The 12,728-nt window shown below is 48.7% G+C and overlaps 1 protein-coding gene across 2 annotated transcripts in view; it reads left to right on the top strand.

The window, feature by feature from the left end:
* NGLY1 (N-glycanase 1) overlaps positions 1-12,728 on the top strand; it is a 520,539-nt gene that overhangs the window by 249,364 nt on the left and 258,447 nt on the right. The gene's annotated exons all lie outside the window — the stretch shown is intronic.

Here is a 12,728-nt window from a genome sequence, read left to right as displayed (position 1 = left end):
AAATGTGACTCTTGTGGGTGGCCCTTTATGTACCACTATCTGGCCACCTCCAAGGTACCCTTTGAATTTCCCTGATCAATCAACCCTACCCGTAGGGTTGTTCCGGTTGGTGGCTGGTAGGGAGAATATTGCGCAATCCTCTGGTGAAATGTTTAATAATCTAATCTACTCAAAAGGAGAGACCAGATACTCATAGGGTAGCTATAGCACAGCTGTCTGCTTTCCCCCTTCCTTGAGCAAGTCAGTTACTGAAGTGCAGTTAGTCCCAATAGTCACCTCCAATGAATATATTGGGAGTATACTGAAAAATATACACTTTGTTAGGTCACATACAATAAATAACAGATCAAAGTGACTACTCTGGTTAAACATAACAGTTAAACATAGTGTAGATCTAAAACAATAATGTGTGTGGCTCTGTTATGTACTCTGCCTTAAGAATCCTTTTTGACCACCTCCCACCACCCTTCCAAAGTACAGGTTGCATTTGTTTGCCTCGAACACCTGAGGTATTCACATGACTATTCCTTGCCCATCTCTGTGTTTGCGTTGGAGAATATTGTCCTCTTGGGCCACTGGATGTATGTATCACAGTACTGGAGGTCAGTGTCGGCCTGAAACCAGTTCTGATTGGTATATTCAGACACCTGTCTAGGAATCGTGTGGATTCATTCCTTTGAATGAGAGACCCTTCGAAATACATGGTTGTGCTGGGAGTGGTGATCTGCTATTGGCCAACCAACCCTTTGTTTGAATGATTTGTGCTGTGTGATTGGGTGCTCCACCTCCTGAGTTAGCCCTAAGCTCTTCGCCTGATCTGCAGGAGCTTCTGAACCTCATAGACCCACCAGGGAGGGAAAAGGGAAAGTGGATATAATAACAAACAACAAAGCCTACCTGTCTTCAATGATGTCAGAAGATCTGCATAGGGTGAGCAAAAAGAACATTGGTAAGACAATTCCTACTATGAATTAACTAAACCACCATTCCCCCGATTTTCTATTTTTACTTGTGTCCCTCTCATAACACTTATTGTACTTTGTAAGGAATCTGAGCGTGTCCTCGCTTCTTTCCTCAATGTATACTCCAGGGGCCCAGGGAAAGGCCATCGCTTTTGGATCCTGACCCTGGGGATGGATATGCGAGGGAGGATCACCTAGGTGGAGGAGACTTGGGGAGTGGGGATGAGACACCCCTGGATGAGACGCAGTATTCCCCCATTTCCCTTCCAGAATGCTCCGGATGTCCCCCAGGTATTTATACGATATTGCCAATCATGTCCCTATATTTTCAGAAAACACTCTCCCAACACACATCAGTCGGGTATTAAGACGAGGAGGAGACAACAGAGTTATACAGACTTCCTTTATTAACTCATACATACTCACACCACTCTGGTATTGAGACAAAGAAGAGTGCTACAGAGGTATACAGGTGGAACATCCAGGCAAGTCCACATAATGGATTTTGCCATAGTCTGGCAATCTGAAGTAATGACCCACATCTCGGGTGTCACTTTTCCTTGAAAGACTTCGCTGCATAGAGCAAAGACAAATAGGCTGGAGAGAAGGAGCTGGAGACACCGGAGCAGGGAGCCGCGTCACGCGGGAGAGAGAGGCGGAGAGGCTGGTCACGAGAGCGTCTGGAAGTCCCACTACCCTCCATATCGGGTACGCACAGCAGGAGCTGTGGTACGCCCAAGAACCGCACCCGCCGCAGAAAACAAGGAAAGCGAGCTGTGCTTCCCGTGGCTGCCACAAGGAGGAAAGGCAAAGCTTGTGGAACCCGGGAAGCAGAACGAGGAGCATTGCAAAGGACAGCAAACCGAAGGGAGCTGCTGTGTTCAACCGGTGAGTGGAAATCAGGGAAACTCTCATACCGAGGCCCTCTGGGAAATTATTACAAAGTTACATTTTTGAATAATGAATTTGTATCTAGAAAGGGACTTTTGCAAATGAATATAAGATGTTCAAAAGCATTGCCCACAGTCAACGGGCGTCTATAAACCTGTAGAGAAACAGCAAATACCTGTGAATATCGATCTGAATGAAAACCATGGTGTTGAAAATAATGTCAACATTGGGAACTGGGTGAAACCAGCATTGGCAAGAGCCATAGAAGTGTATGATGTGGCAACAAGTGAGAAGTGGTAAAAACAAGCGGTGGTAAAGCAATAAGGAAATGGGAAGCATCCCATCACCTGATAGGTGATTTAACCAGACACCACTGTAGAAGTATAGCGTTGGCTTTGTGAAACCGATAATACAAAACAAGTAAGGTGTATTGGTTACGTGACCTGTAATGGGTGGACCGTGTGTTTCGACAACTTGCCCAGACCGAGAACACCCACCTACTAAAAAGCCACATAAGAGACTTAACATTGCAAATGGTCTTAAAACTAGGGGAAGGGCCCTTTCCAAGCCAGGAGCTGTAAGAAGCTCAGAGCATTTGAACATTTATTCTTTTGACTTCTAGATCCCACACAGTGTAGACAAATAGATATGAGGGCAAGTGTTGGTTTTTGACAAGTTATTTTCTTTCGACTTCCTGATGCAGACTAGCCTTAGTTTGATTTTAGGTAGGGAAATCCTACCTAGGGCAAGTTAGGCCTTTTTCCAACCTGTAGCTTAACTTGTTACAAACTTTACTCTGTGGTCTAACTCCATGATGCCTTCACAACTTGTTTATGGAAAGATTGAATCCTAATAGACTCTAGAAATTCTATCCCTCAGGTGCCTTGGTTCCAGAAATTATGTAGTTTGTTTGAATTACAGAAATAAAACACTCTTTAGTATTCTAAACTGAATTGTCTCTACCACCATCTGACTATTAACTTTGCATCTTCATGTTCTTTTAAGAAGTTCAAATAAAACCTTGTGTTAAGTGAAGTAAAAGCGGTAGATAGCTTTGATCCTCCTGAATGTTGTCAGCTCAGATTGCTGTTGTCTAGGTAATTCCTTGACTTTCCTGAAAACTTGACGTTTGTCTATGCAATGCTTTCACTACAAGGTCTGGGTCAATTAAAGAAGATTCAAATCCCTTGCAGTTCAGCGATCGCTCATGCTAAAACGCGGCTGTGCATGACACTTCTCTCCACCACTTGTCATTCAAATCAAACGGATCTTGCCGCAGCTACACTGCTCTATTTTCTTTCAATAGTTCTTTCCTTGGCGGGACATGCGCCAGAAACTAGCGGATCCTTCTAAGGTAGACCAATATAAATTAAATTGATGGATACGTGTAGGAGCTGAGACACTATCCAAAATGAAATCGGTGTCTCAGATCTGTGCCGTCACTCCTATGCTGAAACAAAGCTGGCCAATGTTGGTGGAAAGTCTCCCTTGACGTTACCAAAAAGGATTTAAGGTTATTAATTGCTCCATTACTCATGCCCTACTGTTCTGAAGTTAGTTTACAAACACATTTAGTTACTTAGAAATAGTTCAAACTAAATTTTAATCACTGCTCCCCATCGTATGTACTCTACACGTCCCTCATAGTTCTTCCAAACCTGTCCTTTTCACCCTCCTGCAAAAGACTCCTTGAGTACAGTGCTTTGGGCCTAAGAAGTGCTCAGCTTTTCAAAACGGGTCCTTCCCACATGGAATTTCTTATGAAATTCAGTTGAAGCAGTTGGGCTGACTTTCCTGACAAGATTTCCAACCAATCATCCAGATATTGCCTCTGCCATGATGGCTTGGTAAGGATTCTGATTGCTGAGTGATGCAATGTAATACAACTTCAGATCTCACAAACCCCCAAAGAGAAATGTAACAAATTAAAACCCCCAAAGAGAAACAGTCTCTTGCTCTCTGAATTATCCTGGCATTTTATGCATCCTCACAATGACTACTACTTGGTGATCTTGACGGAATCACAAACAGTCCCTAGGTCATGAAGATACGGCCTTAAGGAAAATCTCCCTAACAGTGATCCCTTCTGAACTTAGGCATTTCCAGTCCTACGATGACTCAACAGTTTCACGCATGTCTTTTGAATGAAATATAATGGTCTACCAATTCACTTCCTCTGGAGATAATCGAGAGGGGAAATAAAACTGAAAAGCAGCAATCTGGTCTGTGTATATGCCATTTATTCCTATAAAGACCCCCTAAAGCATTCTGAGAAAGCAGTCCCAAATGGTCTATCCATGTGTCTTCCCCCTTCCGTGATTAGCAAGATGACCCTTTTATTTTGCTCTTCCCATATTATTCTTTGGACTAGTAGTCTGCCTCCTACTTCCCAATACGCCTGTCTTGTTTAGAATCCATTCTTTGAATGGATTGTGTCCTCCCACGTAGTCCTTATTTTACATTTCCAATATCCAGCTTAGCTTCTTCTGAAATATTTTCCAGCTGAGGGTGCTGCACGTCGATGCCTGTTGACTCTCTCTCTCTCTCTCTCTCTCTCTCTCTCTCTCTCTATATATATATATATATATATATATATATATATATATATATATATATATATATATATATATATATATATATATATATATATATATATATATATATATATATATATAATCGTGCAGCGTCCGTTGGCTTCAGTTCCGTTTTTCCGCACTAACGCTTTATGAGAATCTTCAAGGGAAATCTTAGATAAAAAATGGCTGCGTTATCTGTGTCTTCTACTCCGAAATCGGGGTTTAAGAAATGTAGTGACTGCGGGTCGAAGATGTCTGTTACGGACCCCCACAGTATATGCTTGTGGTGCCTGGGATCCGCTCATCCTTCGTCTGAGTTTGAGGACTGCCTGTGCATGACATTGAAAGCCCTGAGAGCGCGTAGAGGGAAACCTGCGGCAGGTAGGATCCATAAGACCCCATCGACGACTCCGTCAAAAAGACAGACATCGGATGAGTCTCCATGGCATAAAAAAAATAAAAGATCACAAAGTGGCTCCCACCATTAGTCTTTGTCGAGACACTTGAAGAAACGGCACCATAGGTCACCATCTTCGTCTTAGAGTTCCTTTCCGGAACAGGTCGCATGTCCAACAAAAGCAGCCTCACCAGCTGAGTGGGAAGAGTTTAGGCTGAAGACGATGAAAGTATTTGAGAATGCGGCCTTGGCCCCCTCGAGTATTGTCAAAAGCCATGCTCTGGTCGAAAGGCCCAATAAGCATACGAGTAAGACCTGTGCGCCTTCAGGCCTGGCAAGCAAAACTCCTTGCGAGCGTTCTAAAAGTCCCTTCGAGGACGAAGTTGTCAATGCCATCAGCGCTGAAAGACCATTCTTCGACACAAACATAAGAAAAAGTCATTGCATCGGGCTTCGACCTCCTCAATGCTACATATGGCAAAGCAGGCATCAAAGACATTGAGATATCTCAGCACCTTTGTCAACGAATGTAATGACTCCATTGGGTATCATTGAAAATTCATATACCCCTTTACCTAGGGCTGATTTCTTTATTTTCTTTTTTCAAATCTTTCCTCCATTTATGAAGACATAGAACCATCATCTGATGGGTCAAGACCTTTTGGCCTCCAATATGGAACACCGTCAATTACTGAGGCCCTAATATTTGAGGATTCCAGGATGAAGGACCTTCAAGAGTGACAGTGGTTTGGACACCTAACCCAAGGTAGTTTGCCAGATCAGACCCATCGGATCGTGCAAAAGTACCCTACAGGCAGTTAATGTCATGGGTTGGAGTAGACCAATTCCAGTTTTTAGAGGATGACCTGACCGATATCCTGGACAGGGGACCTCAGGACGACCCAATTGTTCCATTTCATGCAGCTTTACAAAAGCGCATAAGTACCAATTGTGAGGCACCTGAATTGAATCCGGCAGTCAACAAAAAACATACTTCTAAATACAAGGTGTCCAGCAGTGATCCCTATTACTTATCAAAGCACACAACTCCAGGTTGGTGGCACAGGCTGCTACTTCAACCACAAAACAAAATGCCTACCCTTCTATCCCTCCTGAGAGGGATGAGGAGCGTTACGACACTCTAGCAAAGGTTTTTGCAACTGGAAGTATGGCCCTGAACTCCGCAAATGCCTCATGCACATGCACGTTGGCTAGGTTCACTCATACCCTTTGGGAGTGTATATCCATGGTGGCTGACCATATCCCTGAAGGGAAAGAAAGGGACAGGTTTTGGAACATAGTCAAGGATGGAAAAACTGTGAATCCCTGCAGACAGGTCTGGACTCGGCTGACAATATCAGCAGAGCAATGGCGGCTAGCACAGTTATGCCAAGTTTGCCTGGTTAAGGAAGTTGGGATTTGCTCCAGATGCACAATCCAGACTGCTTAACATGCCCATTGACGGCACACATTTGTTCGGTAGCAAGTCTGGAGAAACTGCAAACTTCAAAGGCAGCAGCCAAATCCCTTGGTGCTGCTTTTAGACAACCTCCAAATCGCCCATGGGTAGGTTCTTTCGTCACTACTCCACATTTGGAAGAGGGAGAGGACAGTCTGTTCAAAGAGGCCAAAGATTTCCACGTGGTGGACGGGGAAGAGGTATCAGGACTGCCTCAGTAGCAGTTACTCTACCATCAGCCACAGCGTCAGCTGCCCCAAAAACGCTCTGAGGACTTAGTTCACAAGACCCCAGTGGGGGGCAGAGACTCAGCATCTGAACGAACGGCAGGCTATTACTTCAGATGCACGGGCATTGTAAACAATTGCCCACGGTTACTGACTTTCTTTTCTAAAAAAGCCTCAGTCATCCACCAGGGAACAGCTCTTTCAAAGTTCTAGACCTGCTCCTTGTGCAGGAAATATTAACCCTGTTGGAGAAAGGTGCTATAGAGCCAGTACCTGTAGCGGAGAGGAACAAGGGTTGGTGCTCCCCGTACTTTCTAACTCAGAAAAAGGACAGAGGATTGAGACCCATCAGGACTGGATGGGATCGTTGGACTTTCAGGATCCTTTCTTTCATGTGCCAATCCATCACAAGCACAGAAGGTACCCGGGGTTCGCCGTTGGCGGTTCTCATTATCAGTTTAGAGTTCTGCCATTTGGGCTGACCTCTGTCCCGAGGGTTTTCACCAAGTTGCTGGCGGTGGTGGCAACAAGAATCGGCAGATGGGGGTGGGGTGGATTCAGGTCTACTCCTACCTAGACGATTGGCTGATCAGGGCACGTTGCCCCAAACAGGCCCTGGAACCTCTCGGCTCCACCTGTCACTCTCTTCAGACTGGGCGTCTCCCTCACATGGTAACCTCACAGAAGCTCCTATTCATTGGAGCAGTCTAGATGCATCCCTGGGAAAGGCCTTGCCACCAGAGGTGAGGGCTCAAGGCATTCTGCAGATGGTCACCAAATTCCAGAGTGCCCAGCATCTCACGTCCTTCGAATTTCTGAGGTTGCTCGGCCTGATTGCATCCTGTATTTTTCTGGTGCCAGAGGCTCGTCTGAGAATAAAATCTCTCCAGTGGGCTCTCAGGACTCAATGGGCTCAATTCTCAGACAGGATGTCAGATCTCCTTCAGGTTCCAAACAGAGTCGCTCAGGATCTCCAGTGGTGGGCCTGTGAGAACAGAATTTTAAAGGGAGAACCATTTTGGCAACCATGGTCTGAGAGAACAGTAGTGACAGACACCTCACTCACAGGGTGGGGAGCGCATATCAACCACCTGACAATCAGCGGTCGATGGTCTCCATCAGTCCAAACTTCATATCAACCTGTTGCAGTTGAGGGCAATCGGACTATCGTTGAAGGCCTTTCTGCCCTCTGTGCGGGGGAAGAATGTCCTGATAATGACGGACAACACAGTGGCCATGTGCTACCTCAACAAGAGAGGAGGTGTAGGATCACTGCCTCTGTGCCGAAAGGCAATGCAGCTCTGGTTCTGGGCAATTCAAGAAGGAGTTTCTCTATCGGCGGTTCACCTAGCCGGAAAAGAGAATACGGCAGCAGACGCTCTGAGCAGCCAGAGCAGTCTCCCACGAGTGGGAACTAGTTCAGGAAGTCCTTGAAGAGATCTTCACCCTTTGGGTAAACCCTCAAGTGGATCTGTTTGCCACCAGTGTCAACTGGAAGTGCGAACTGTTCTGCTCCAGGGAATTTGTCCCAAGAGGAACTCTAGGAGACGCGCTTGTGGTGGACTGGGAGTTTCCACTCCTGTACACGTTTCCTCCAGTCCCCGTCATTCCGCACATGATCGGGAGGTTGAAAAGAATCGGGAAATCCATGATCCTAATTGCTCCAGGTTGGGAGGACATCATACCCGGACATTCTGGACATGTCTATCTGCCCTCCAATACGTCTTCCACAAAGAGAGGATCTTCTTTGGCAAGAGGAATGTCTGGTTCTCCATCCAGAGGTCAAGACACTCTGCCTTCATTTAAGCACACTTCTGAGGAGGTATCTTACTTCAAAATTCATCTAATAATACAATACCTAAAAGGATTAACAAATGTTTTCCCTCCAATCCCTTTTCAAGTCCTGGTTTGGGATCTCAACTTGGTGTTGAAATGTATGATGTGTGCTCCTTTCGAGCCTATACACCTGCCCTTTTGAGGTTGCTAAACAGGGAGGCCAAAACAAAGAATAATCTGGTAATATTAGTGTAGAAAATCTGCAGGGAGTGTATTTGTTGTAGGTCAGAGCCCGCGTCAGCCAGAGTCCAGAGAACTAAGAGAACCGCCAGCAGGGATCTGAATCTTTTTTTTTTTTATTCTATCCACTTCCCCTTTCTATTCGGAGTTGTCAAGTCTGCAATAGTCATTTTTAAAGGTTGCGGATAGGGCAGTTCGAAGGGGTGTGTGGGGTTCATCTTTGCCTTCTGCAGAAATGACAAGCTGGGGCCTTGCAGACCAGCGTCCTTCCATTCGCCGTCACAGAAGCTGCTCCAGGACAGGGTCCCATGATGCTAGGGCACTGAAATTATGTTAGAAGGCGACTTGTGGTACGAGCGGACGACCACCAAAGTTTCTGCTTGAATGCGGAAAGGTGACTCTTCTAGCGAGAGAGCCCACGAGCGAGCTGGTCAGTCCAACGGGTAGTCCAGATAGACTTCTGAAGGCTTAAAATGGATGGTTCTCAAACGTGTCGAGACTAGTTGGTCCCACTAGTCTAAGGGCGGAAGCACCACTCGGATTCTTTGCAGATCAGATAATCACACAGCCGTTTACCAGGCTGGACCTAGGAAGGGACACAGTCACTACAGGCGTCTACAGATCTTCAGCAGGCTGTGTATATTCAAGTGATTCTTGGCGCCACCAATGATCTGAAAAAAACGGCTGCAGAGGTGGTCCTATCCAAAATTAGAGATAGAAACAAGTCCAAGCCCACAAATGGTTAGAATCTGCCATTTAAACAGCCAGTAGTGTTCTACTCGGAAACAACTACGGTTTTCACATTTGCCCCATTTGCCATTTGCCCCACACCTATACTTTCTGACACCAAGGATATGGAGTGGGACTAGACAGTCCTACCCACTTCTCCAGCATTGGATCTTTCATGGATTCACATGCTTAGAATATTCCCCGTCGTCAGACTGGGACCCCTCGGTACACATATATAGCCTTTTCCTATAGGAAAACTTCCGACACTTTTGTGTCCTATCCTCATCCTTTTAGGACCCGCCTACGCATGCTCCGCAGGCCGTCCCAGTATAAGAGGCCCGCCCCCGCGGTTCCCCTTCAGATTTCAACCGTCTCCAAAGTAGTGGGATCTCCTCGTGTTGTTTTACTATTTTGTACTAGGTTGCCTTATTGGATTTCTAGTACGTTCTCCAGCATGGGGTCTGGCATGGATTCACATGCTCATGAATATTCCCCGTCGTCAGGCTGGGAATCCTCGGTAAAGAAAAAAAAACAGTATCAGTTTCGTTTCTGATCTGTCTTTCGTAGTAATAACCAATCACTGGTCTCTGCGTCATACTGACCACAGCCAATGACTGCCCTCTACCTAAGCACCGCCTCTGGCAGCCATCTTCAGATTTGGAAGCACGTGAAGTGGCAGTATGACCAAGTGAAGAGCCGCAGAGGGGTAGGCGGGAGGGTTCGCATGTGAATCCATGCCAGACCCATGCTGGAGAACAACAGTTACAGGTAAGTAACTTGTTCCTTCTCCAGCATGGGGTCTGGCATGGATTCACATGCTCATGAATAAAGAATACATAGCAGTACACACATGCACAACCACGGGAGGTGGCAAAGGCTCAACATTAAGCATCACATCAACTCAACATTAAGCATCTTACCTCCTCACCAGGCTCACCTCAGGCGAACAGGTTGCGCAGCACTGCTTGGCCGACCCTGGACTCCTCCCTGGAATCCCGGTCGACGCAGTAGAATTTCGTGAAGGTGTGCGTCGACCTCCACGTAGCAGCCCTGCATATGTCCAGCAGGGGCACACCAGATAGGAACGCCGTGGTAGCTGCGATCGCTCTGGTGGAATGGGCTCTCGGACGGCCAGGCAGCGGTCGGTTTGCCAACCGGTGACAGTACATGATACAGCCGGAGAGCCATCTGGAGATGGAAGCCTTCGAGAGAGCCTTCCCCTGATTGACAGGTCCAAAGTTCACAAAGAGTTGTGACGTCTTCCGAAAACCTTTCGTGCGGTCCACGTAGAACTTCAGCGCTCTAGCTACATCCAGCGAGTGCAAAGTCCTCTCAGCCGGCGACGAAGGCGACGGGAAGAACACAGGTAACACCAAGGGTTCGTTGAGATGAAAGTCCGACGGTACCTTGGGCATGAAGGAGGGGTGCGTCCTGAGCACTACCCTCGTGTCGTGGAAAGTCAAGTACGGGGCCTTGCAGGAAAGGGCCTGGATCTCTCCCACTCGTCGTGCGGAGGTGATGGCCACGAGAAAGGCTGTTTTCCACGATAGAAACTTCAACGGGGCCGAGTGCAGAGGCTCGAACGGAGGTCCCATGAGTTTGGTCAGCACCACGTTGAGCTCCCACGCCGGGGCCGGAGCCTTCACCGGCGGGAACGATCTGAACAGTCCCTTCATGAACTCTTTCACCAGGCGATGAGACCACAAGGACGTCCGGCCCGTGGTTCTGGTGTATCGGGAGATCGCAGCAAGATGAATCTTGATGGACGCGTGTGCCAGACCAGCTTTGGCCAGCGTCAGCAGGTACGGCAGCACTTGGGGAGCCGTAATCCGTAGAGGGTTAATCTTCTGTGCGTGGCACCAGACAGAAAACCTCTTCCATTTGTGTCCGTAGCATTTAAGAGTCGAGGACGCCCTGGCCTTTGCAAGAACCTCTCTGCAATCGGCCGGTATGTCGTATCCTCCAAACTCTAGCGCTGCAGGAGCCAGGCCTGCAAGTTCAGCGACTTCGGGTCGTGGTGGAGGATGGCGCCTCCTTCCCTGGAGAGTAAATCCGCGTCCGCCGGCAGCTTGATTGGCGGGGACGCCGACAAGTCCAGAAGGTCCGGGAACCATATCTGCCTCGGCCACGCAGGTGCGACGAGGATCATCCTGCACCGTGACCTCTTGAGCTGGTTGACGAGCCGGATTAGCAGAGGCAAGGGAGGGAACGCGTAGAGGAACAGGCCCTCCCAGGGGAACGAGAAAGCATCGCCCATGCTCCTCGTCTGGGGAAACCTGCTGGCGAACCTCCGGCACTTGGTGTTCGTCGCCGTCGCGAACAGGTCGATCTGGGGTGTGCCCCACCGTCGGAAGAGGCGATCCACCAGATCCTGCCGTAGTTCCCACTCGTGGCACGAGCGCAGCTCCCTGCTGAGTGAGTCGGCGATGGTGTTCTTTATCCCTGCCAGATGAAACGGCACCAGAAGAATCCCTTGGGCGACGGCCCAATGCCACAGGTCCTGCGCCTCCTTGGACAGCGCTGGGGACCTGGTTCCGCCCTGTTTCCTGATGTAAAACATGGTGGTGGTGTTGTCGGTGAAGATCCTCACCACCTTGCCCTTGAGGGACGGAAGGAAGGACCTGAGGGCCCAAAACACTGCACGGAGCTCCAGGACGTTGATATGCAGGGACTTCTCCGTCGGGAGCCAGAGTCCCCTTGCGTGCAGATTTTCGGTGTGCGCTCCCCACCCTTCTAGGGAGGCATCCATGGTCACAGTCACCTGGTGGGCTGGGGTCTGGAAGTCCATGCCCGCCGTCAGATGCGCGCGGGTGCCCCACCACCGTATCGCTCGTCGGAAACTCTCGTCGAGCTTGATCCTTTCCTCGAAGCTGCCCGTCGTCTGGATCCAGCGCGCATCCAGGAACTCTTGCAACGGGCGCATCCGGAGCCTGCACATGGGAATGAGGTAGATGCAGGAAGACATCATCCCGAGGAGGGACTTGACGGACCTCACCTTGGCCGCGTCGGCCACCAACATCCGTTGCACCTTGCCCAGGATGGTCCTGGTCCTCTCCTCCGACGGGGAGGCCAGAAGGGACACTGTGTCGAGCCTCGCTCCCAGAAACAGTGCGACTTGCGCGGGCACCAGGTGGGATTTGGCGTAGTTCACGGAGAATCCCAGGTCCGTGAGGAGTTGGACGGTCCTTGCCGTGTGGACCACGGCGAGCTCCCTCGTCTTGGCGCGGATGAGCCAGTCGTCCAGGTAGGGGTAGACGTGAATCCCCTCGCGGCGCAGCTGCGCCGCCACCGGTGCGAGGCACTTGGTGAAAACCCTGGGTGCCGACCGCAGTCCGAAGGGAAGGGCTTTGAACTGGTAATGACGCCCTTGGACCACGAATCTGAGGAATTTTCGGTGCCCCTTTAGGATGGGAATGTGGAAGTAGGCATCCTCCAAATCCAACGACGATAGGAAGTCTCCTTCCTCCAGCT

Source organism: Ambystoma mexicanum, chromosome 2q (genome assembly GCF_040938575.1).
Source record: "Ambystoma mexicanum isolate Mex_15411 chromosome 2q, UKY_AmexF1_1, whole genome shotgun sequence".
In the NCBI taxonomy this organism is placed as follows: domain Eukaryota; kingdom Metazoa; phylum Chordata; class Amphibia; order Caudata; family Ambystomatidae; genus Ambystoma; species Ambystoma mexicanum.
The sequence above is the reverse complement of the archived record's forward strand: the minus strand, read 5'-3'. Positions and strand labels throughout refer to the sequence as shown.